The sequence below is a fragment of the Neofelis nebulosa genome, chromosome 8 (genome assembly GCF_028018385.1).
Source record: "Neofelis nebulosa isolate mNeoNeb1 chromosome 8, mNeoNeb1.pri, whole genome shotgun sequence".
Classification (NCBI taxonomy): domain Eukaryota; kingdom Metazoa; phylum Chordata; class Mammalia; order Carnivora; family Felidae; genus Neofelis; species Neofelis nebulosa.
In genome coordinates this window covers 18,705,525-18,732,096 of record NC_080789.1, presented here as the reverse complement: position 1 = coordinate 18,732,096, position 26,572 = coordinate 18,705,525, and the positions used below count along the sequence as shown (strand labels likewise).

Here is a 26,572-nt window from a genome sequence, read left to right as displayed (position 1 = left end):
TCTTGGTAGAGTCACAGGTTGAAGCGAAGACTAGCTCACAAGGTATTTATGAATGAAGACAACTTTCACTACATAACGTCAAAAATGCATTCTTGGTTATCTGTGTAGTCTCATTCCAAGCCTTAATGGTGAGAGAAAGGGGCGAGAAGCTCAGTGTGAAAAATGAAGTGATTTACCAAGCCATGAGAAGTATGGAGGAGCTGTTGTCAGCCCATCTCAGAGCTGACATCACGGAGTCACAGATAGCCTGTGCCATGTAATTACCACTTTTGTGGATGCTATAAAATGAGGTTACACAGCAAAAGTTCCATCATCTCAACATTTCCGAGTAAAAATCCATTATTGGAAGAACAGTGTGAACTTCTGGCCATCATTCCCCGGTACAGCCTCTCCTCACATTTTATGAAAAGCTAAGCCTGTGAGACACTCTATGATGAATTCTAAGAGCATTTTTATGAAGAATGAGATGGAGGAAAGAGAGCAACTGCCAATGCCATAGCCTTACTTTGGAAGATTAACAAAGGAGCCCCAGCTAATGGGAAAATAGGAGGGAGATATTTCCCCCACCCAGTTGTCCACCCAGCCCAGCCCAGATAACAAGGGTCTGTGGGCCAGAAAAAAAATAAAAACAAATAGTCACCTCCATGTACTGCACACCGAGATTTTGAGGCAGGCCATGTATTTCTCTGATCCATGCCCTAACACCGTGCTTGAATCTATGAGGGACAGAGGAGAGTAGCAGATGCACAGCCTATCCCAAAAGATATAGATCCTATATGTCAAGTGTTAGGACAGAGGCTAGCTTCGTGGTAACGATGCTTGCTGGAGTTGTAATCCCTCTTACAATCTAGGAGTACCAGAAAAGCAGGCAGTGGGTGGGAGGTCCCACCTCACCTTGGGAAAGCAACACCAGGTGGAGGTGTGGTTAGGGGTAGGATGGAGGCTAAACCCTGGGAACAGGTCCAGCCCTGTACCATCAACCTACTTGTCAGCAGTAGGCCTGAAAAAGATTCTAACAGCTTCCGGGTGGATAATGAACAGAGGCAAATGGCACTTGTACATCATGTCTTCTAGAAAGCATCAAGGACCCCAGACGGCTGCTCACTCAAAGATGAAAAAATATGACTTTATATACTGCTGTATAAAATGGAAATGTAGTTACATACGGCAAAAAGAAGGCGAGAATGAATCATCCTGAAGGCTCACAAAAACACCTCCTGCAACCAATCATTTGGGGAATTTGAAAAAACAGAGCTTGGAGATGTAGACACAGACTGGTCTTCGTGGCCGGCGAGAGGCAGAGTCCTGCAAGCAGGACATCCTTTCACAAACTGGAACGTGAGACTGGAAGTCACCGAGAGACCTTGAGGAAGAGAGAGATGACATGAAGGGTTTCGAAGGCTCTATGGAGGCGGGCTTTCAGGGCTGGCTGGAAGACGTCTGCGCTTGCCCAGTTCAACGACGGAAGATGAGATGGTACATCGCTGTCAAACTGCTTGGACGGTCTTAGGCTCAGGGCAGGAAATGAACGTGAAGGGAGGCACCGTTGCGCTGGAGAGCGGAAGAGATTTCCAGAGAGGGGAGCTGCGAATTCGGAAGGAAAATAAAAGTGTCTGATGGAGAAAGATTAAGTAGGGTTTGAGTCAGGAAAAAAACAAATGAACAAACCAACAAAACAGAGCTCAGCATCCTTAATGGGAAGAACATAGCCTTACTGAATAAGATCAGAAACCTGCAAAAGACCAGGATGAGACGAAAGCACAGGAGCACTCGGTGACTAAAAAACAACAGGATGCCAGGCAAAGCTAGTAAGCAGAGACAAGACAGAGCAGGCTGAGATAAGGACCACTTCCAAGTAAATTAAGTGTCCAATAACAACATCAAGATCTTCTTGGGACGACTAAACGGAATCACCAACATTACAAAAACAAAACAAAACAAAACCCCCAAATTAATAGTAAGGAAAATGCAGCAGACGCTGTTGTGAAAACAGCTACAGCATGACACCAGGTTGTCTGCAAACAGAAGCCACCTTTCTTTCGGGTAGCCACACCTCTGAGAAGTAGCCTGACCCCGAGTTTGAGGAAAAATCTCTGTTAATGATAATCTCATTCTGTTCACCGTGATTGGCTTAGAGGAGGACACGTGACTTAGTTAAATGTGATGAGACCTGCAGGCAAGTCGGCTGGCGGCTCCGTAGAGGAGTTTGCTCGGGAAGATGACCGCACCCGGAAGACAGCTCTTCTTCTAGAAGGTAAGTCTGTCTTACTAGTGGGAGGGGAACTAATTTGAAAGCAGGCCCCCACACTGCGCTTGGCAGGCTTCTGCTGGTTGGATTTAAAAGAATTCTGGTATGGAGGACAAACAGGAAGCTCACGCCTTGTGAAATAAAAAAAGAACAAACCAGGGGCACCTGGGTAGCTCAGTCCGTTAAACATCCAACTTTGGCTCAGGTCAGGATCTCATGGCTCGTGAGTTCAAGCCCCGTGTCGGGCTTTGTGCTGACAGCTCAGAGCCTCGAACCTGCTTCGGATTCTGTGTCTCCCTCTCTCTCTGCCCCTCCCCTGCTTGCACACTCTCTTTCAAAAATAAATAAATATTTTAAAAAAATTTTAAAAGAACAAACCAAATAAGTATACTCCTTTAAAATTTTACTTGATAGTGTCCTAATAACCTGAAAAGTTAATCAAGACTAAGAATTAAAAATGAAAGGTGGGGCGCTGGGGTGGCTCAGTATGTTAAGCTTCCAACTTTGGCTCAGGTCATGATCTCACAGTTTGTGGGTTCAAGCCTGGTGTAGGGCTCTGTGTTGACAGCTCAGAGCCTGGAGCCTGCTTTGGATTTTCTGTGTCTCTTCTCTCTCTCTCTCTCTCTCTCTCTCTCCCCCTCTCTGCCCCTCCCCTGCCCATGCTCTGTCTGTCTGTCTCTCTCTGTCAAAAATGAATAAACTTTAAAAAAAATTAAAAATCAGAGTTAGCAGAAGGCTGAGGGTGAACACAGAAAACAAAATGTAAGCATAAAAATTGGTTTTAAATGATTATGGTAAATAATATGGTTCAAACACATCAGGGGAGCTATATAGTTGAATTAAAATCAATGTACTTATAATTAATTAAATGAAAGATTTACTTTAGTAGATAGTAATCCAAGTTCTAAATGACATAACTACAGACTGGGAAGTTAAGGGGCACTGGGAATAAGCATGGCTTGCTAAATTCCTTGCTTATGAAGGAAAAGTCAAAATACACTTTTTGCATACATTTTCCATCCTAGAAATACATATCGAAGAATATTTCATAAAATATTAAAGATTGCCGCTAACATAAGACCCTATTATAATCTGAGTGTTACAGTAGGAGGAAAAGGTACAGACAGATTAAAATCTTCCCTCAGGGGCATCTAGGGGGCTCAGTCGGTTAAGCGTCCGACTTCAGCTCAGGTCATAATCTCACAGTTTGTGAGTTTGAGCCCCGCATCAGGCTCTGTGCTGACAGTTCAGAGCCTGGAGCCTGCTTCAGATTCTGTGTCTCCCTCTCTCTCTGCCCCTCCCCTGCTCATGCTCTGTCTCTCTCTCTAAGATAAACATTAAAAAAATTGTTTTAAATTAAAAATAAATGAATAAAATCTTCCCTCAGAAGAAAGGATAAATGAATGTGCCATTCCTCTCAAGATGGGCAAGACCCCTCTCTGCCTATTGTCCCTTTCACTGAATTATTATCTGTGAAACCCTTGAATGTGTGCCAAATACTTCTTGCTGTGCCCTTACTAATACAACCAGTTATCACTTTTTCTGTGCCCTTAAAACACTAACTTTTCACTTCTTAAAAAATTATTTATTTATTTATTTATTTATTTATTTATTTATTTTGAGAGAGAGAGAGAGAGAGAGAGAGAGAAAGAGAGAGAGAGAGGCAGAGAGAATCCTAAGCAGGCTCCCCACTGTCAGCCTGGTGCAGGGCTCAAACTCACAAACCATGAGACCATGACCTGAGCAGAAATGAAGAGCCAGATGCTTAACTGACTGAGCCACCCAGGTGCCCCCAAATCTGTAAATTTTAAAAATTTACACCAGGCATTTAAGGGTAACAGATCATGGTGATTTTATCTTTAGTTTTCAGAAGTTGAATTTGGATGTGTCTTTATGTGGATTTCTTTGAGTTTATCTATTTGCAATTCTCATAGCTTCTTGAATGTGTGTGTTTACATTTTTCACCAAATTTAGCACATTTCCAGACATTATTGCTTCAAATTATTCTTCAGCCTCACTTCCTCCCCCCTTTCTGGGCTTCCAACAATAAACACTTTGGTACCTGTTCCACATAACCACTAGAACGTTCTTTTCTTTGCAGTCTGTTTTCTCTCTTCTGTTCAACTTGGATACATTCTATTGATCTTTCCGAAGACTTTATTTTTTTTTAAAGAGAGATGTGAGGAAATCCTATTAAAAATATACTTCCTAGGTCTTGCCCTAAAAATTAGTAACATACTTTTCTTCCCCAAGCTCTTCATGTAACTAGGTCCTCCTTATTTTTCTGATCCAGACTTAACTGTCACTTTTGCAGGGAGTTGTGCCAAGTTTACTCCTACTGTGTGTTTTTGCACAATCCCTAATTATGTTGCTTATACATTTTAGTGGCTTCATTTGCTGCATCCTCTCCTACAAAGCCAGTTCTGAAATGTCAAAGACCGTGTCTTGCTGGCTACTGGTTGGCACAGAGTGGGCACTCGGCAAATACGATTTTGAATCAAAAGTAAAGAGACCAGCTACCCCATATATGCACAAAGAGAGACAACGGGCATGCCCCCCGTATCTTAGTGAGGGCGCTGAAGCTGGACCAAGAAAAAGATGGCGCATGTACCCACCACCCGGAGATTCTAAGATGGGTAGCAGGTAGCTCCTAAAGGGGGAGCCCACCTGTGGCCCCCTCTTGCTTCGGTGTGCCTAGATGACTCAATAAAATAAATTTATAAAACATTTAAAAAATTTTTTTAAAAAGGGAGCACCTGGGTGGCTCAGTTGGTTAAGCTTTGGACTTCAGCTCAGGTCATGATCTCACCATTTGTGGGTTTGGGCCCTGCATCGGGCTCTGTGCTGACAGCTCAGAGCCTGGAACCTGCTTCAGATTCTGTGTCTCCCGCTCTCTCTCTCTGCCCTCCCCCACTCATGCGTGTGTGTGTGTGTGTGTGTGTGTGTGTGTGCGCACATGCGCGCTCTCTTTCTCTGTCTCTCTCAAAAATAAAAATAAACATTAAAAAAATTTTTTTAAAGAAATGTTCAGACGAAGCATAGAAATCTATCTACTGGATGAAGGCACCATTAAACAAGGCTTAAACGAACCAGCTCTAGGCAAGGAAGTACCACTGGTTAGGATCTCAGCTTGGGAGAATGCTGGATCTCAGCCTTCTCTCAGTTCCACCCCGCAGCAGTGGCATGAACTCCAGTCAGATACTGGACATTGCTGGTCCCAATTACTGTTTCAGAATATAGAAATAATACCATGGCACCTCATAAGGTCTCTGAGGATTAAATGAATACTTCAGGTATAGGCGTAAAACAACGTCTGGTACCACAGTCCCACTCATCGAAAATTAGTTGTTGTTCATTTAGACCTGGGCTGAATGATCTTATCCCAGAAAACAAGGCGGCTTGGGTTTATGAAAGTTAAATAGGTTAAAACAGAGTCGAGACCAGCATACACATTCCTAACCGAGCCCTTATCTAGTATCCTTCACCATGCACTACATGCCTTTAATTTAGTCATTGTTCTGTAATGTGCTACTCTTCACTCACAGCAAACTATGCAAAGTGTAGGGTCCAAAAGACACCCTGGGTTTTCCCCAAGGCACAGAGGTTGGTATACAAGCTCAAACAAGGGTTCTGCACACTGAGAAACTCAGAGAGCCTACCTTCTAGGCGGGTTGAACCGATGGACCAATGGCCAGCATAGAAAATGCCTCATAGAAAATGAGAAATTTACTCATAGAAAATGACTTTTGTTCCTTCAAAGTTCCATAGGATTTTTTTTTTCCATAGAATTTTAGAAAGCAAGGCGGTGGGGGAAAGGCAAGTACAAAGGCCAGGAGGCACCAGTGAGTGGAGGCGTCTGTGTTTTATTAATCCATGCGATTAATCCAGCATGCTAAGGAAGACTCTTTAGAGAATCAAAATTTGTGTGATTTTCATCCACACAGATTAGAAAACACTGTTGCATTCACTTGCCAGTGCCTCCTTTGCTTTGTGCTTGAGTTGTATTCTTCAGAGTCCGGTAGGAACAAAGGAGAGAGAGCATTTATATGAGGACTAGCAGCACAGGCACTTTGACAAATGTCCTTCTCTCCCTCCCTTTCTGCAAAACACTTCCTGAATTTCCCAAGAACTAATCCCTGGATTTGTATTTGCACCGTTTCCTCTCAAAAGCCAAATGACTGGAAATTGCCCCCAAATGCAGATTTCTGTCAACCCATGAAAAGTGGTTTTCACCAAGGGATGGGTGGATGGCAAGTCTCACCCCAAGCTCTTTGCAAGAAAGTGGTGAGAACCGTACACTTAAGGTTCCAGTGGGAGCCACCATTTCCTCACGAGGGCAAGTGACCTGAAAGAGTCCTGTCAGAATCGGAGAGTTTTCTCACAAGTTTTAGTAGGAGAGGAATGAGAGCCTCTGGATATGACAAAGAAAGAGCAAGAGAGCTTCAGGGACACAGACCTGCAAGACCCAATCAGCTTCATCCACCCTTAGTCGGCTATAATGTGATTCTGAGAACTGGCAGGAGATATGTCTCCTTATTTTGAAGCCATTTCCTCTCTTATGGGAAGAGCAGAAATGAGTCTTCCCCAGGAAGCTTCTGTGGTCTCCAACACAGGGGTCTCCAAACTTGGTGAGACTTTTCCAGACAGTGAATTGTGCTGAGGCTGATATCAGTGCCAACAGAATAGTGGAGCAGGGTAGTGATCACAGAAACCTTCCCAAAGCACACTTACGGATGTGGGAAGTGCTACCCTCTCAGTTCTGAAAAGAGAATGGTGGCTTCCCAGTGAAACTGGGTGAGTGTAGGAAAGCAAGATCCCAGCTTGTTCCCCCCATCCCAACCCCCATCTTCCCATGGTTCCCTTACTCTACTGCAAAGACTGAGGCCAGCAGCAGACCTCCCAGGTGACATGTTGAGATCACCTGGTGACTATCAATCAACGTACCTCATAGAAAAAAAAAAACAACAGAAAGTTTATGAGACTTCTGATTAGAAATAATTTTACACTCTCCTTATTTTTCTCAGGCCTCTCTCCCCAGTACCCAGCACAGTTGTTGACAGAGCATTCAATAAATATTTGTTGAATTGTATCATAGATCTTATTACCAGTCAGCTACCTTGTCTTTGGTAAATTCCTAATCATCCCATTAAATTATAAGCTCTTCAGTGACAACCATCCTAATGGATTTATCCATGTGTCCCCCAATATCTAGCAGAAAACCCAGAACATGGTAGGTTTTTAGTAGGTGGAGGGTCGAATCTGTGGTCTGTGACATAATCTGCTTATGTATAGTCTTGTTGTATGGGTCTCAGGACCACAATTTGTGTTTGTTGGTGCACACCTACATGAACGCACTCTCGTCTGCATTTATTACTATACTGGCATGTATGTCTGGCTCTGAAAGGAGCAGCACCAAGGAAAATGAGAAGTGGGGAGCCATAAACTTTGGCTGGTCATCGACCCTCCCATCTGAAAAATTTTTTAAAAATCACTTCTAGAACATTTTGCTGACTGACCATCTGAATTCCCATTGGTTGGCTGACAACATTTCAAAATGGAGAACAGATCACCAAGTCTCCTCCTCCTCCTGCTTTATAGCAGAGAAGACTGATCCAGAGAGTTTAGGAAGCTTGTGCAAGGTCACACAGCCAACGATGGAGCCAAGCCTGGATCACCAGAAGTCTCATTTCCTCCTTGAGCCTCAAGTCTCAGCAACCTACTTTGAGCTCTATGACTCTGGGAAAACTATTCTTGCCAGTGTTCCCAACACATCTAGTTATTAGATCAAATAAACATTCTTCGTGTGTTTCTTACTCGTCTTTCCTTAGTATTTGATGACAGATAGTTTCTCACTCCTTGTTGAAACCCATTGCCTCCTTTAAGCGTCATAACAATAATGCTAATGATTACTGGGTATGTACTATGGGCCAGACACTGTTCCGAAAACTCTAACTATATTGTGATATTTATCCCACACAATAAACCTTAGGAATAAACCTTAGGAGTTAAATATATTAGTATCCCCCCATTTTAACTTAGGAAAGTTAAAGAAAAGAGAGGTTAAGAAACTTGCCCAACATTACACAGCTAGTCATTGGTTACTCTGGAATTCAAACTCAAAAATCTAAATATCAATTGGGTACTTCAAATCGCCATGCCTCTTGTTGGCTTCTGCTTCTTCCTCACCGTTCTAGATCTTGCCTTCTCAATTCCCCTCCCGTGCATACTCCTTAAATACTATTTCTTTGAGTTCTGATCTCAGCCCCCAGATTTTCTTCCCTTTCTTATTCAGGTCATCTGCTCCCAAGACTTCCTTACAACCTTCTCAGGACTTCACAATATTTTCCTCGAGTTCAGAGCTTTATTCTAAGTCACAAACAAATAAAACATCTATAAATACGCCCATTTGAATGTGTCTGTTCAGTTCCATTAGATAGAATGGTCTCCTTCGCTAACTTCTGCTCAGCTGATAAGAAAATAGGTTTAGCTTCCTTTTTCTCTTCATGCCACTTGGGTTTGGTTCATTTAGAGCAAAAATAGCACTCTACTTCCTTCTTGTTATTTAAGTAAATGTGCATTTGTTGCTTTTAACCAAAAGGTTAGGTGTGTTACAAGAGGCACATTCCATCTGTCTGCTGAAGGGAAGATCCTGGTTGCTTAGTAGGCCAATTGGGACTCCAAACACTCCTTCTTTGACCATTGCCACCATCCTGGGCCTGGCATCTGACATTGTGATCATAGCCCAGAAAGGAAAGTCCAAGGCTAATGTTCTATTGATAACGTTAGCTGGAGTGACAACTTCAAGTTTCGCATCATCCAGGAAGTTAGGCTGAACTCATTCATGGAAAGATGGAGGAGTTTCCTTCAGTAAGACAGACAAGCCTCGATGTACAAGTACTTTTCAACATTCTCTTTATGTCATGTTTTCTAAGGTTCCAATGGCCAGAATAAGTCATTTGGCCAAGCACAGATTCAAGGAGTGGAGAAATGAGCTTTACCTCTTGATAGGAGGATTGAAAAAAAGAAGCCATTTTAAAGAGGCATACTTTTGGGGGTGCAATGAATTATTGTAGCCATTTTTGTAATTTTGTGGGTTGTCCTTAGTCCACAAGAATAGAAACTTGAAAGATCCAGGGATGTGAGATTACTGGGGTTATTCAAGGAACAGTGCGTTGAGAGGCAAAATCTGGGAGAAGCCATTTCAAGGGTGAATGTGATTGATCTAGACTAATCAAGATGGCAATCTCCAAAATCTCCCAAACTTTGTGACTCTCTTTGTGTCTATGAGGGAAATAATCTTTACTCTCCTCCCTAAAATGAATCCTCACTAATTCTCCAACCAGGTAAGTGACAGAACCATCATCCAGTTGGCTCAAACCAAAGAAATAAGAATCACTCTGGATCCCCTTATCCTCATATCCTAACCATCAGCAGGATTATTGGTTTCATCCATCTACAACTTATTTCTAACTCCCACCCACCTGCTCCCATCTTACTGCCATAGTGGCCATCTGGTTCCCCTTCATCTTTCACTTGGACTTTTACTGTAGTCTCCTAATTGGTCTCCCTGCTTTCGCACTTGTTCCCTTTATAGTTAATTACCCAAATGACAACACGGAGATCATTTAAAAAAGGAAATCAGAAGGTGGTACAGCTCCACCCAAAATCTTCAATGGCCTCCCATTACATTTAGGATAATATCCAAAGCTCCTCACTGCGACCTAAAAAGCTCTTCACAATCTGCACTTTGCTTGCCTCTTAATCTCAGTTTATGCAACTCTCTTCTTTATTAACTATATTCTAGCCACAATGGTCTCTTTTTCTTTTTCCCCCCACGAACACGTGAAATATACAAATCGTGGGCAGAATGTAAACTCTTCATAGACAGCTTTCCTGACCTCCATATTTTAAATACCCCCAGCCCTCTGCCATGCCGGTTATTCTTATCCATTAATCCATTTTTCCTTATCTTTTTCTTATTTTTTTACATTTTTGGTATACAAGCTTTTTTCATGTGGGTTTTACTGAGGCGTGATTTATATAGAGTAGACCTCATTCTTTTTAGTGTCCAGCTGTATGAGTTTCATCAAACACATACACATTTGTAACCATTTTCACAGTTATGCACATGGCATTCTAGAAAAGGCAAAACTATAGGAACATTAAATAAATCAGTGGTTGTCTCAGACTGGGGTAGAGGAGAAGCTGATTGTGAAGAGGCATGAGGCAACTCACCCGTCTTGCTTCTTTGTTTACTTGGTAATTTCTGCCTTTCTGAAAAGACACATCCCAACAGGACGGAAACTTTGTATGTCTCCAGAAGCTAGCATGGGGCCAGTCACCAAATAGGTGCTCAATCTTCCTTTGTTGAAAGGCTTAATGAATACATAACCCTCCCCCACTTGGCCCTCTCCCTCAGTCTTCATCTGTAATCCATGGTCACGTCCTATGGATGTTACCTCTTAAATGTCTCTCTTGGTCACTCCCTTTCCTCTAACTCCCCTGCTGTGTTTCTGCTCTCCTTGTTTCTCACTTAGATGATTGTAGTCGCCTCAAAAATGGTTTTCCTGGCTGCAAGCTCGCCCCCTCAATCATTGCCTATGGCTGCTGCTAGGTACAATTGAATGACATCACCCCTTTGTTTAAGAAAGAAAAAAGAAATGTTTCCCCATTGCCTCGCAACCGCAACCGAACCAAACTAGCTCAACCCTCCTCTGCTCCCAGGTGCCTAACACTAACTGCCCTCCTTGCTACTTAGAGGGCTCTGCTCCTATCTAGATATGGTTCCCAGTACCAAAGGCTGCTGCTCATCTGTGCTGTTTACAGCCAAGTAAGCCCCTCATCTCTGCAGAGTCCCTGCTGTCTTCATATACCCCTCAAGGGGGTGCCCCTTCAATCCCAGCATGCCTGAAGACTTCATGTCCCCAAATTTAAGACAAATATCAACATGGCAAGGAATTTAGAGCTTTCAGAGCAAGCCATGTAATTGTTAACCATGATGTTTCTCAAAGGTATGGTTGCCCATCAAAACCATCCAATTCTAGTATACCAACTCTTGAAGCCACACACTTTTCAGAGACCAGTAGTGGCAATTATTTTCCATCCTTTCATTGTATTTTGAAAATAATTAAGAGGTTGGAATTGAATTACATCAGTTGGCTGGCACTAAGCCCAAATTACTCTCTATAAAACTAACAAAAGTGGACTGGGTCAAAAATCTAAATAATTTTTAATTTTATTTTATATTTTATTTTTTTATAAATTTTAATACATGCCATCAAGGCTCCAAAATATGAAATCCTAATTATTTCATTGGGATTGGGGAATTGGGGAGGGGAGAGAATGAGGGGGAATCACCAGGGTCCATCAAGGAGACTGGCTAAATTAAGGTATATTCTTCAAATATGTTACTCTGAAATTGTAAGAAAAAGAAAAAGTAAACTCTCAGTGTACTGCTATGTATAGAGCCCCCAAGTTATTATGTTAAGTGAAGGCAGCAAAGTCCAGACTGCTGCAGCTTACCTGCACGCTTTTATTTGCTCATATATACACGTTTATTTGCTTAGAGAAAATGTGGAAGGATTCCCAAGAAACCAGGAAAAGTGGCTTCCTGTGGGGGAAGGGGAATGAGGCAGACTGCAGCAAAGGGGAACAATACCTTTTTATATTTGGGGTTTTGAACCAGGTGAATATATGTCTGCCTTCCACTCAGTTTCCTAACATGTTGTTAAAAAAAAAAAAAAAAAGAGTTTGAGTGGGCATCACAGTGTGATTCTCAACAGATCTCATTCAAATTGCATTACTCCGGGTCTTTGAAACTATCATTAAATAAACAAAACCTTTCAAATAATCCTGGTATCTACACATAAGCAACAGACTTGTTGCTATATAAATACAAGTAAATAAATAAATACATTCTAAAATGATACATTGTCCAAATGAGAGTGTAACAATTATCAGCCTTATCAATTTCCCTAAAAACTTATTTTCTCTTAGGTAGGAAACTGGACATGTAAATTCATTTATCTTTTCAGGTCAGCGAAATGGTCCAAAGTTGTCATAATACTTCAGGTGGCCGCATTGTATAGAATATAATTAATGCATGTATGTATCATTTTGGCTTGACACAAAATGTCAAAGTAAAATGTCCTGTATCAATTTATTTGGGGGAAACTATGCCTCCCACTGTCCTCTCCACCCACCCACCCCTCACACACACATGTATTTTGTGTAATTAATGCAGCCGTCAAGGTTAAATGCCAAAGTACCAAAAGTTGACCGGTGTGCTCTATTCTCCCACAAACCTCATTGCTCCAGAAATGAACATGAGACTCAAGTCTGGCCAAGCAGAATCACTGGGTGGGAGGTGGGGATTGTTAAAGATGCAGAGCAAAAGAAGGTTTCTCTGCTTTTCAAATTAGAAGCTCTAAGGATTTTATAAGCCTGTAGCTGCCAGGACCCATTATTGCTATCCATTCTGAAAATAAACCCAAAGTGAGAATTATATCAAATGGAGATTTAAAAAAGAAAGAAAGAAAGAAAATTATGATAATATCAGTGAAGAGTGGATCCAGCCATGCTTTGAGCCAGTCCGTCCCGTGGATTTACCAACTTCATAAGCCAATGAATTCTTCATTGTTGCTATTTGAAACATTTCAAATGCTCCTCAACAAAGTCTTTATGCTTTTATTTGTACATATTCTAGAGTTTCTAAAGAAACTCTGGTCTTTCTTGGGATTGTTTCTTAATTTACCGGAAAATGCAGAAAACATAAACTTCTAAGTTTAAGAGATTCAGAGAAATTCTTCATGTGATCAGTGAATCTGAAGGAAGGTAAGCAAGTTCTCTCATGAGAAGTGCTGGGCTATAAGGTAGAGGGGAAATATACAAAATAAAATTAGGTCTCTGGTTCCTAAAATAATCCATGCCATCTGCCATTCTTACTTCCATAAGTAAGTGATATTTTAATTTTTTTTTTGCTTCTTTATCCTTTAAATAAGATGATCCTGAAAGCAATGAACTTCCATTACCTATACATGCACATCCTTCCCATATATTTTATTCATGCAGCTAATTAACTTACTTATCTGTCCATTCAACACATTTTTACTGAGTTATACTACATACTAGACATTATTCTAGAAACTGGTAATAGATGAAGTCTCTGTCCTCATAAAAGTGACATTCTAGTGGAGATGACATAAAAATAAATACATGTATAATATATCTGATGACAATTGTTTTATTGCTAAGAAGAAAAGCAAGACAAGGTAAGGGGGATGGAAAAATGTTAAGGATAGTGTACTAATTTATATACAGAAATAAGAGATGCTTTCTTGGACAAGGGGGCTTTAAAGCAAAGATTCGAAAGCAGAGACGGGGTAGCCATGTGATTTCTTGATGGGGGTAATTCCAACTACAGTCACAGGGCACAGGGAGACACAGGCCATAGGGAAGGAAAACAGAAGATTGAAGCAAAAGGAGGTTTCAGGTTGGGCTTTGCCATCTTGAAATAATATTATAAAAAATAAAAATGGAAAATAAAGAGGAGAAAGGTATCAGATAATTAACATGAATAAGGTCATAAATTAGGACAATCTGATTCAATTTTAAATAAAACAATTCAGCGAACATGTAGTCAGTTCTAACTTCCTATTAATGTTTGTGTGTGAGATTGGTTGCTTGGATATGATTGGGTATTATTGCTTGGATGCTGTATGTTTAAGGTGGTGTTAACCCAGTGGATCTATGAGTCCAAACCACTCTTGCATGAGGAATAGGATCTTACCTGAAAGGTGAAGTTTTCACCCCACACCCATACTCCCCCAGCCCATCCATTCCCTGAGGAAAAGGCTTGTATTGCAAGCCAGAACCTTTACACCGAGAAGGAGGATCTTAGGAAGAAATGAGTAAGAACTCTCCCTTGGCCATGACGACAAACCAAGGAGCAGGACAGACCTGCAGGGATGAAACTTAAGAGGACACATAATCTGTTAAAAGGTGGGAAGAGGGCCAGGAACCGAGTACCCCAGGCCAGCTGCCCCAGCAACTGGGTGTGAGAGATTAACTGAGGCAAGCTCAGAAACCTGTAGCTTATAAATTTCCTCCACTGCCAGCATTTTTTCTAGCAGTATTTGTTCCATCTTAAGTCAAGTCTTTCTGAAAATCATCTTAGATGAGCTAAGGGAAATGAAAGGGAAGGGCTTTCTACAGTTGTAGAGAGGCAGGGGTAGCTCAGGGGTGAAGTAAGAAACCTCGAGAGAACGTGAAATGAGAAGGAACTTTTCATAGCTGGGTGAGTACCTCTGACTACCTGAGAGCATCTCTCCGTGGACAAACCTTGGAGCTAAACGTTCAGAGCGGGGACTGCGAAACAGTGAAGGTCCATATGGAAACCTCACCTCCACTCCTCTCCACCCAGGGGAGCTGGGACAACTCACCCTCCCCACTCCTCCATTTCTACCTTTGCAAAATGGGCCTAATATTACCTCACAAACACCATCGTCCATGTTTTGCTGATGAAAAATGAACTTGCCAAGTCTGTGTAAGTGGTCAGCGTTAAAGACAGCATCAAATCTACTCTTTCCCACTCCCCAGCCCGTGTTCTTAACCCCGCACCCCATTGCTTCCCCATCTTATTGGCACAACCAGCAATTTAGACATCCAAACCAGAACCTAGAAGGTCACTGTGGCCTCCCCCAACTTTCTTGACCCGTAGATCCACTCATAACTGAATCCTGTCAGCCTCATCGCTTCTCGGCCTTTTGGCTAAGATCAAGCGTGAATCCTGTCAGCCTTACACTCTCAGTATCCTTCAGACCCATCCCCCCCTACAGTCCTGTCTTAGCTTCTCCACCCATTTCCTGCCTGTGGTTCACCTCACTGGGATTCCCTTTACACCTTCTCTTTCTACAATCCAACATAATAAATACAATAATAAACAAAGCACTCAACTTCTTAACTGTTCAATGGTTTCCCATCAACTAATTGATGATCAACTAAGTTTAGTATGCATAAATATCATCTGGAGAACATGTTAATGCAGATTTTGATCAGGGTGCCTGGGTGGCTCAGTCGGTTAAGCCTCTGACTCTTGATCTTAGCGCAGGTCATGATCACACAGTTTGTGAGATCAAGCCCCGCATCAGGCTCTGTGCTGACAGCTCAAAGTCTGCTTGGGATTCTCTTTCTCCCTCTCTCTCTGTCTCTGTCTCTGTCTCTGTCTCTCTCTCTCTCTCTCTCTCTCAAAATAAATAAACTTAAAAGTAAATAAGGTGCAGATTTTGATTCAAAAAGTTGAGAAGGGGGCCCAGGAATGTACATGGCTAACAGGTGTCACACAGGTGATTGGTACAATAATATGTGGATTCTTCTTACTCAAAGTGTGTCCATGGACCAGCATTATTAACATCATCTGGGAGCTTGTTAGAAATGGAGACTCTAGGGGCGCCTGGGTGGCTCAGTCGGTTAAGCGTCCGACTTCAGCTCAGGTCACGATCTCGCGGTCCGTGAGTTCGAGCCCCGCGTCAGGCTCTGGGCTGATGGCTCAGAGCCTGGAGCCTGCTTCCGATTCTGTGTCTCCCTCTCTCTCTGCCCCTCCCCAGTTCATGCTCTGTCTCTCTCTGTCCCAAAAATAAATAAACGTTAAAAAAAAAAAAAAAGAAAGAAAGAAATGGAGACTCTGTGGCCTGGCCTTAGAATCAGAATCTGAATTTTAACAAAGTTCCCAGCTGATTTGTATGCATGGTTTTTTTTTTTTTATGTTTTATTTTGTTTATTTTTGAGAGAGAGAGAAGGAGACAGAGGGGGAGGTGCAGAGAGAGGGGGGGAAAGAGGATCCGAAGTGAGCTCCACGCTGACAGCAGGGAGCCCAATGTGGGGCTTGAAACCACGAACCTTGAGATCACGATCTGAGCTGAAGTCAGACGCTCAACTGACTAAGCCATCTAGGCAGCCCTGATTTGTATGCATATTAAAGAAGTAGACTACACGTTGATCTAAAGAATCAAATATAAAATCTTTTCCATGGTATGAGAGGCCAGTCATGACCAGCATTCTTGCTGTGATCTAAGTTTGACACACTGGGGAAACTGAGGCACCAAAAGCAGTTGTCTTCTTCACCTTGGTCACCCCAGTGCATAGCACACTACCTGCGGCAAAAGACATGCTGCTTTATTGGTACACATGGAGTCAAAGTGAACTACATTAACGCATATTTTTAAACAGATTTTGAAGTACAGTATTACAGCCGTATTGTATCTTCGTCAAGGTCTGATTTAACTGGAGTGAAAAAGAATGGAGGGAGCAAAGAAGATCAGTGTCACGAGCCAGATACATTTTATTCCTTAAAACGCTGAACGTGTCGTCACTGGGCGGGGGAGGGGAGTACTCAGTTCCACCTCTGAAGTCCTTGCTATTCGCAGTTGATTTACTGCCTGAAGTCAAATCCATGCTCTATATATTAAGGCACAGCCCCCGCTTTTTTTGTGTTTTGTTTTGTTTAAGAAGAGCAAACTTTCCCCACAAAGATACAAGAACAGTCAATATTGATCTTCTTGACGGATGGTGCACCTCACGCCACAGGCCTCTCAAGCATCTGCTCATTACCACCCAGCCCTCCCCTTTGTGGGGGAGTAATGCCAAGTGGCCTCCTGTGCTATCGGCCGCAGATTGCAAATATTTAAAAGAAATAAATTTCTCTGAATGAAAAGCACCTTTCATTGTTCTCCAACCCCCTCTCCTCCCAAGTCATGTTGATTTTGGGGCAGTGCCTACTGCCAGCACCTGTACTGTTCAATTGTTTGCTTGCCAACATCACTGTGGTTTTCTTGCTTGGGCTTAGGAACCATTCTAAGTACAGTAGCCAATGACGGTGACTTTTCTTTCTCTCCCGGCAAAATCTATAGGGGAAGCATCAACTTCAGGACACCTAGCAGCAATTGTAATTAGAGACACGGGAAGAGAGGAACAGAAATTGGGGCTTCTCTGTCTGAGTATGTGTCCCCACATGATAATGAAAATGGACCACCGCTGCAGTCCGGAAAGAAAGGTTTGGATTTCCTCAATACCGTAGTATTTGGCAGAGAGTGCTTAAACTTGATTTTGGGAAATCCAAAACCTTCCTTTAACTGAACGTGAAGACCCACAGTAAGAAATAAGGATGGGATTTCAGCAAGAGGAAATTCGAATTGTGATTGAAAATAGCCACTTAGAATATTACCCCGGGGGTCTAAATATAAATATAGAATAAAAAGATTATTTCTTCTATGTGAAGCATTACCCACCATTTGGTGAAGTAGGATCATGCCCTGTGTGGTCTTAATCACTGCTCTTAATCTCTTCCCACTCAGCATTAGAGTAAAATGCACTGCAGCCAGTCACTGTGACGGGCCAACGCCGATGAAAAACTGAGTGTAAGGACAGTCTACGTTTAAAACTTTAGCCCTTTCTCTAGCCCAAAGCTGACTTCTCACTCAATGAGAGGGGTACAGCCTCCATTACCATCACCCCTGGGGAAGGCATTTGTTACTTTTCAGACTCTACATACTTTTTTTCTACTTCTAGGAACAAGTATTTAGGCATCCATGTGACTCCAAATTTTTTTTTTTAAGTTTATTTATTTATTTTGAGAGATAAAGAGAGCAAGCGGAGGCAGAAAGAGAGGGAGAGAGAAACCCAGCCCAATGCAGGGCTTGAACTCACAAACCATGAGATCATGACCTGAGCCAAAACCAAGAATGGGATGCTGAACCCACTGAGCCACCTGACTGAGCCACCCAGGCACCTCTACATGACTTCAAATCTTGATCCGTGTGGTTTACTTTGAGTGATTCCCCCCAGACTTCAGGGATAAAGCAAATGTCCACATCTGATTACAATAGCCCGTTACATTTTGTTGGCTGCAGGGATTGAAATTCAGAACCAGTGGGATATCATGAGGTTTTGTTGAGACTTCCAGTATCAAGGTTTGACAGTGGGACACTACAGACTCCGGGGCCACCACCGCCACCTTACCAATGAGGCAAGCACATGTTGGCTTTGAATTGCTTTTTGCATAGGACGGCTTGAGTTGGGTGAAGTGCACTCTCTTGACTGTTCTGCCTGGTGCCCAGGGACCTGTTTGTGATATGAGGATTCTGTGGTCATGGAATGGTTTATTTCACTCTTGGTAAAACTGATCAATTCTGATAAAGACAGTACTGATACTGATAAGGATGAGGCCCACTTTGCCTTAGTTGACATCATTCTCCAATTAGCTGGGCCCAAAAATCCTAGATCATTTCCTTAGCCCCCAAATGAAAAAGATGATATTTGCTACAAACCCTTACAACTAAAATAAAGGGGTATTTTTCTGTTGTCAATATATGGACTGAACCACAGTGTAAGGAGCTAAAACCAGCCTCCTTATGTGCAGTGAGGTAGGAAGATCTACATGGACTTGCATAACAAGTGTTTTGAATTATATGAAAAACATCAAGCCACTTTTAGTTTCTTGTAAGACCTTCACAAATTACAGAAATGTCCAGAGGAAACCTGAAAATACCATTGTATAAATTTAAATTTAAAATTAAATTCAGATTTACACAAAACAGATTTGTATGAAGAGTTAAATATTTTTAGAAAAATTGTCTGCAAAAATCAACTCTAGACATACTAAAATTTATATTTCAAAACAATTTATCATAAATGTGTCCCAATGTTGTCACCATCTCTAAAAATACTCTTAACAGCTTGAGTAACAGTTGCATCAGCATAAAAATTCTTCTGAAAATTAAAAATTATAAAAACTTATTTGCAATTTTGGCTATCCATTGATATTTAATAGTAAGGCACTACAAGCTATCTGCAAACTCTAGATTCACTTGTTGATTACCCAGCTTCACTGTTGCATCACAAGCAGTGAGCTTGACTTTCCCATGACAGATCCCTCAAGGTCAGAATGTGAAGGGCATTTCTCTGGTTTCTCCACAGAAGAATGCTCCAGGAAATATTTGTCTGGTTGATCGAATTCTGGGGATAGACCAGGAAAAAGGGTCTGAAGGTCCCACAGACTACCACCTAAAATTTCAAGAAACCCCTATTTGGAGAGTCCACCTCATCTCTGAGCCCACTGTCCCTGGGTTGAGAGCCACTCTACCTTAATTTTGCCAGAGAATAAATCCTTGTCTGATTCTGCAAGGGTGAGCAAAGGAAAAATGGAGTTCTGGATCCAGACTGCCACCAGCCCCTTGTTTTAAGCCCCTTGCTCCTTTCCTGCTTTAGACGCTATGTGAAACCTTCAAGTCCCAGGTTTCTTGGTGGTAGAATGAATTGATTCACCTCTCCTTGTAGGACCCCCATGTAGACTTGTGTTGGGAATCACTCCATTCTCTTAGGTCAGCGACCACATTTTAGCCAACTTCACAGCTTTCAAAAGAATTGTTCAAATTGTTCACTTGATGTTATCTCCTCTCTTTGTTTTTCTTTCTGGTGAGTGAATGCATTTTGTTTAAAAGCAGTGGTTCCCAATTATTTTCAAAATCACATAAGACAAAAACTAGATGGCATTTGTAGGGTACACTGGGGTAAATGGATAAGACTATTCAAGGCCAAGGCCAACTGGTCTGACTTTACTTGCTATCCCAGCCCTCATAACACTATCAAGAAGACTAAATAGATTAATATCTCTGCCCACGTGTGACCCATTTGCAGCATACCATCTGAGAGGCTTTGTTCTGTTGCTAATTCTGCGGCGTTTGGAGAGAGGGAGAGGAGATAAGTAGATGTGGTCAGTCTACCGTGTTTAACCAGCCACCCCTCACTGCTCAGTCTCCTATATTATCCAGGTTAGATGGTATTTTTCCCCCTGTGGTCATCCATTTCATAGTCCTGGAGGATCCATCTAGCTTTTCCAAATGGCATCTTCCTGATACTTCCTGCCAGGAGCGCCATAGGCACTTAGGATTGCTATCCCAGGAAGTAGTAAAAGCGATGCTTCTTACCCCAATACCTCCATCTAAAGCAAATACCTAGCTCCATGATAACTCTTAAATCACAGGAGCCTGAACTCCAGACAAATCCAATCCAGTCTGGTCCCTGGTAACTGGAGAAAGAGGGCATCTAGCCCAGCCAATGAAATAGAACTGCAATGAAGACAAAGGAAATAAACCAAAAGAAACTAACATACATACCATTTGGTGGGACAGTACAACAGAGTACTCAAGATCATGGGATTTGGAATTAATGGTATCTGTGTCGGAATCCTGCCTCCACCATCTACTGGATATGTGATCCTAGGAAAATTATTCTATCTTTCTAAGCTTCAATATCTTCCTCTGGAAAACAGATGGAAAAGTAATTCCTGCTGCCATGAATGTTTAGGTGATGAAGCAACTACAAAGCACCTATAGCACAGAGGTCATGAAGGAATGAGTGGGGAGAAAATATTAATGAGGGGTTGAAAGGAAAAGCATAATATTCACAAAGAAGAAAAGATAGGGTCTTGGAAAAAAATACCATTAAACGGAGAATGAAAGGGATCAAGGCCACAGTCTACAAACACGCTGATACTTAGGACCCCACCAGCCACAGAGAAGCAGGATATAGAGAGATATGCTATGTATAAAATAGGACATATGTGTATATATGTGCGTGGGATGTGTATGTGTGTACACATTTGTCAACAGCACTGAGGTCCTTCTATGCAATAGAAGTTCTGGGAATTAGCTTCCCGGTGCTGTTTTCCAGGAAACTAACAAAGTCATCATCTTCACTTAGTTACTGATTAGCCCTTCAAACAGGGTCAGGCATCCTTGCCTTCTTTTTACATGACCATAAATAAAAATACAACCGATCTCTCATTTTATCCTCAGATGCCAGCCCACACACTATTCTACGTAGCACAAAGGGCCCAACATGAATATTTAAAACTAATACATTGAGGGAGGTATGTGTATGTGTACAAGGCCAGACCATCACACACTTACAACTATGTGCCCTAACTTGTCAAACAAAACCTACTAAAGTGGAAGAAAATACATAAAAGGTCAACACCTCCTTGACAGCTATGGGTACATACATTATTAAGCCTAAAGGTGTCACATCTCAAGGAAACGTAAACTGAAGTTCCTTTCAGGTTCTCCTTAGGCTTGGCCCTAAGGAGCCAAGCGGGAAGCTAATTCCTAGAACTTCTATTGCATAGAAGGACCTCAGTGCTGTTTTAGATTGTACTCGGACAAAGGAATCATAATTCAATTATCCAAAGATTTATTACAAAACACTTTGCCCACACTGGATATTTTGATGTGTAAACATCAGAGTATTACACTCCCTGTATCCCAGGCTTCACATTTCAGATTTCATTAGCCAATAAAGCCAGGTTTATTGATAATAAAGTTAAGCCCTTCAAACCACTGACCATGGAAACCAGATTTTGAAATAATTCAGATTTGTGTTTCTGTTCTTTCTAATTAAGGGTAATATCGGGAAGCACAGACAGTGGGTAGCATTGTTCGAGCACCATGGATTTAAGCAAGAAAATCTGATTATCAGCTCATGTCAGAAGCCAAGCGATAATGCAGCTTAGCATTCGTTTGGGCTTTTTCTTTGGCCAAAAGATAATTACCGTTCGTGAGGCCTTACGTAAGTGTATCTAATATCTAAGGCCCTAAAATTTATGAATAGCAAAGACACACAATAGGCAAAGAAGAATTACTGTATTTATTATTTCTATGGCTTGTTCCACCATGATAATTTCATTATCTAGCAAAGTCAAACCTCGAAAATCAAAGTATAATTTCTTAAAGGACAAGAGTTAAATACGCTGGCAAGGTTTTTGGCCCAATTTCCTCTGGTGAAAGTTATTTCTAACAAATAAGAAGTAGACCAGCCAGAATTCTAATAGGAAGTTTACCAAAGGGGATTCAGAGTTACCTATTGAGGTCATTGCACAAACAGATGGTAAGCTTCTGCCGTGAGATATTTTTTTTTCTTTCGTAAGGTGTTATTTCTTAATCCTGTGCTGTTGAAAATAAATGCAATGCTTCCTACCAAACAATACCAAAAACCTGAAGACTGAAAAGCACTTCTTGGCAAAGCTGATCGTGTCAGAGTGAGCATTGCTGTAATACAAGCAAGCAACCTGAGCATATATCATGCAGAATAAATTTGGGGAACTCAGAGGGAAATAGTTATTTGAAATAGGGGTTAGAGGTTTGATATATAAACCCATATCTAATGAAGAGGATGAAAAGAAAATCAAGTTGTGAAATTTCGGAAATTTCAAAAATTTCTAAATTTCTAAAATTTCAGACAAGAATGTTGAGATCCTCCAAAACATGAAGAGTCACCTGCTTTTTAGAAGAAAAAGCATGCTTGTCCTTCTCTATAGATTTTTATTTTTTTAGGAGTAGCTTTTATTAATGATCTACTACTCATTATAAACCAGTAGCAACAAACATTTTATTGAGTACCTGGTATAGACCAGGCATTGCTTTAAATACTTTAGACATAGGAATTCATCAAATCCTTATGGCAACCCAATGAAGCCAGTACTTTCCTCTCCCCATTTCACAGAGGAGGAAAATGAATCACACAGAGGTGCAATAACTGCCCAAATGGCTCCCACTGTTCCAAACACACACATACAAGTATATCTAACAAAATGGCAATTTTAGTCATCTTCATAATTGGATTTGGTTTTAGATATTAAACTTCTAAACTTTAGCTCAAATAATTTTTCCCCTGGGGCTTCCAGAATTTATTCTGTGTGATTTATACCCAGGCTACTTGTATTACAGCAGTGCTCTCTCTGACACCATCCTGAAGCCAAAGCTTCCTTAGGACTGACTGGTCAGGGTAGTTCTGCGGGCTCAGGCCCTAACAATGAGCGCTCCGACCTGGGGCGGATCACTAAGCTCTCTGTTAAACAGAAGTCAAATGGGAACAATGGAAGTAGGAGAGGGGATGATAAGAAAACTTGACGGAAGGAGACAAGTGTCAGGAGACAAGTGTCGGTACCTGGGCCTGGCGGCCCTACAGCCTCCTGCTGCCAGACTCACAGATCCACCAGTAAGGAATCATTGGTGCTTCAGGCTGGGTCCACCCTGTGGACTTCCTATTTTCTTATGTTTGCTTTGATCACTTTTTGATTGATTCCCCATGCCTTAACTTTTCCTCTTGAATTTTTCTTATTTTTTTCTTTTTGCCTTACACTCTGGGAAATATTTTGCAACTTCTTCTTGCAGTCTTCTGTTAAACTACTTCCTTTTAGCCGGCATATATTTGATTCCATGAGCTCTTTCTACTTGCTCCGTGCTTCTTTTTCAAGGACAGAGCTGTTCTTATTTTATAGATTTCCTCAGCATTCCCCAGAAGGCGCTAATTAGGTATCTCCTAAAGTGAAAAGTTTCTTCTGGCTTCTCAATTATGTCAGTTTCTTCGAATGTCAATTTCTGTATTGGGTCTTCTTGGTCCTTTTTGTGCAATTGGCTTTCCTTAAATTCTGGTAGTTCTTGGTAAAGGCATACCTCACTTTATAGCATTTTGCTTTATTATGCTTCACAAATATTATATTTTTTACAAATTGAAGTTTTGTGGAAACTCTGCATACAACAATCTATGGGCACCATTTTTCCAACAGCATTTGCTCACTTCCTGTGTTTGTGTCACATTTTGGCAATTCTCATAATATTTCAAACTTTTTAATTATTCTTATGTTTGTTATAGTGATCTGTGACTGACGATTACAACTCACTGAAAGCTCAGATGGTTAGCATTTTGTAGCAATAAAGTATTAATTAAGGTATAAACATAGGGTTTTTTTTAGACATAATGCTTTTGCACACTTAACATAGTATAGTGTAAACATAACTTTTATATGCACTGTAAACAAAAAAATTCATTTGACTTTCTTTATTGTGATATTCACTTTATTACAGTGGTCTCGGACTGAACCCTCAATATCTGCAAGGTATGCCTATATTGTGAATAAAAGCCTAGTTGATGAATTTCCTTTCTGTTTATGCAAATGTGCTTCTCTTATTAGAGAATTCGGGGTTTCTTCCCATGACCATGAGCTTGGTAGAGGCAGCCAAGACATGTGAACTGACTGGCTTCACTTCTGGGTGGGTGGGTGGGCTGGCTGGGGCTCCTCCAAACAGAATGAGAGGGTTTCATTCTTTTTTTTTTTAAGTTTATTTATTTTTGAGAGAGAGAGAGAGAGTGAGAGAGAGAGCAAGTGTAGGAGGGGCAGAGAGAGAGGGAGACAGAGGATCAGAAGTAAGCACTGTGCTGACAGCAGACAGCCTAATGTGGGGTTCAAACCCATGAACCATGAGATCATGACCTGAGCCAAAGCCAGTCGCTTAACCAACGGAGTCACCCAGGTGCCCCAAGAGGGCTTCATGCTAAGACACCAGTTCTTATATGAAGAGTCCAGGTCCTCCCCCATTAAACCCTCAGGATTTTTTTTTTAGAAAAAAATATGCTTCAGTTTTATACTGGAGAGAAGACTCTGCCTGAAAAATCACCCCTGCCTTTTCATCACTCTCTACAGGTGCAGTGACCTACTTGATGGAGGAGTTTGGAGGAAAGAATTGAGCATGGTTGACTCCATTCACTCTCCTTCGTCTCTGGGGTCTACAGAAATCGGTTGACTCCAGTCTGCCTTTAGTCATGAGTGAAGCTTGTCAGGAAGTGTCTGTTGTCTCCCACCCTTCAGGGGAGTGCTGCCATTTCTGAGAGCTATCATCTTGGTTCAGGCAAGGCTGCCATTCTGGGGGTCTGAATAGAAAGCCCATTTTGGCCACACACCTAAATCACATTCCTAACCTATTTGATATTTCGATGTCTATCAGCCAGCTACTCTGTCTCTCCCTGGTTCAAAATTATGCAAAGAAAAAATGAGAGCTGTGTATTGATCCCAATATAAACATGTGTCTGGTTTGTTGTTGTTGTTGTTGTTGGTGGTGGTGGTGGTGGTGGTGGTGGTGGTGGTTTTGTTTTCTGGTCTATTCAGCATCAAACCAATTCTTCGCTATGTCAGGAGGCAGCACCCAGCAGAAATTGAAGAGACAGACCTTCCATCATCTCCTCAACCCTTGGCAAATATCTTTGTTTCTCAACCTATAGAAATGCCTTCATGCTGTTTTCCAAACTCAGCTTCTAGATCCACTTAGATGTTATGAACCCCTCAGGTCCTTTCTGCAATTTGAAAATATAAAGATTCTCCCTGATACACTCCCTAGAGCCATTGTGAGGAATTAAACCCTTAGTGGTTTAGCTACATCTTCCTTTTGGTCTGTGCACTGCTCCCCTTCCAATAAGTCTTGGCGCAATTATTTAAACTTAAGATAGGCATCAGAAGCAGTTTTCTCCACAATCTTACATATTTAAAGCCTTTAGAGGCAAGAAATATAGCTGTTGCTTGGGGCAGCGCCTCCTCTTAATATTGCTATTCCATTTACCAGAAATAAAATGGTATCACTAAAATACACATATTTTTTAAAATTATAAAAGTAATGAGTGCTCCCTCTAAAAATCTTAAACAGTATAGATGAGTATGACGATCCCTCTACTCTCAAGAAGTCATTAAAATTACAAAAATGTTCTTGGGTTGCTTTCAGAAAGTTTTGATGCATATAGAGTGCCATTATACACATACATTTTTTTTTTACACAAATGAGAGCACGATGGAACCCAGATAAATCTGTTTTGTCGTGGTCGATCCACTTCAGCATGGGTGCCACACTCAAAAGAAAGCAAGGCCAGGCCCTACATCCAAAAACTAGTAGGAAAGCAAGTTAAAATCTTCACATCAGTATTATAAACAATCAGTAAATAAAAGAAGTATTGCCTTGCATGGCAAATAGCAATGTGTTCTGAAATTGTGTCTCACATCTTCCCCTTTCTCCCTAAGGTCCTGCTCTTCACACCATGATAGCTTTCTCTTTCTCTCTCCCTCTCTCTCTCTCTCTCTCTCTCTCTATTTCTCTCTCCCTCCTTCCCACCCACCCCCTCTGCCTTTTCCCCTCTCTCACACCCTTTGTCCTCCCTACTCAAAACAAAATCAAAAAACAAAAAACAAAAACAGAAACTCTTCAAATTTTAATCCATGCTAGCTTTAGTTTTTCCCCCTTTCCTCCTTCCTCTCCTGAATATACTTTTATCCCTTCATAGCTTTAGCTCATTCCAAAATTGATAGTCTTCCTAGGATTCTTTTAGTTCTTCTCTAGAGCCAATACTGGATGAATCCAATGAAAAGTTGGACATGGCTAGTGGGCCCAAGCAGCAAAGGCACTTTTCTCTTCCAAAAGCCAGTGGAGAGGTCAAGGTTGTGAATACACA

At 41.5% G+C, this 26,572-nt stretch overlaps 1 long non-coding RNA gene across 1 annotated transcript; it reads left to right on the top strand.

Annotated features, from left to right (window-relative positions):
* Positions 1-1,110: 1,110 nt before the first annotated feature.
* On the top strand, positions 1,111-25,175 carry LOC131518996 (uncharacterized). The gene is made up of 3 exons (XR_009265399.1): positions 1,111-2,254; positions 24,166-24,197; positions 24,783-25,175. It is a non-coding gene; the product is annotated as an uncharacterized LOC131518996 (long non-coding RNA).
* Positions 25,176-26,572: the final 1,397 nt, after the last annotated feature.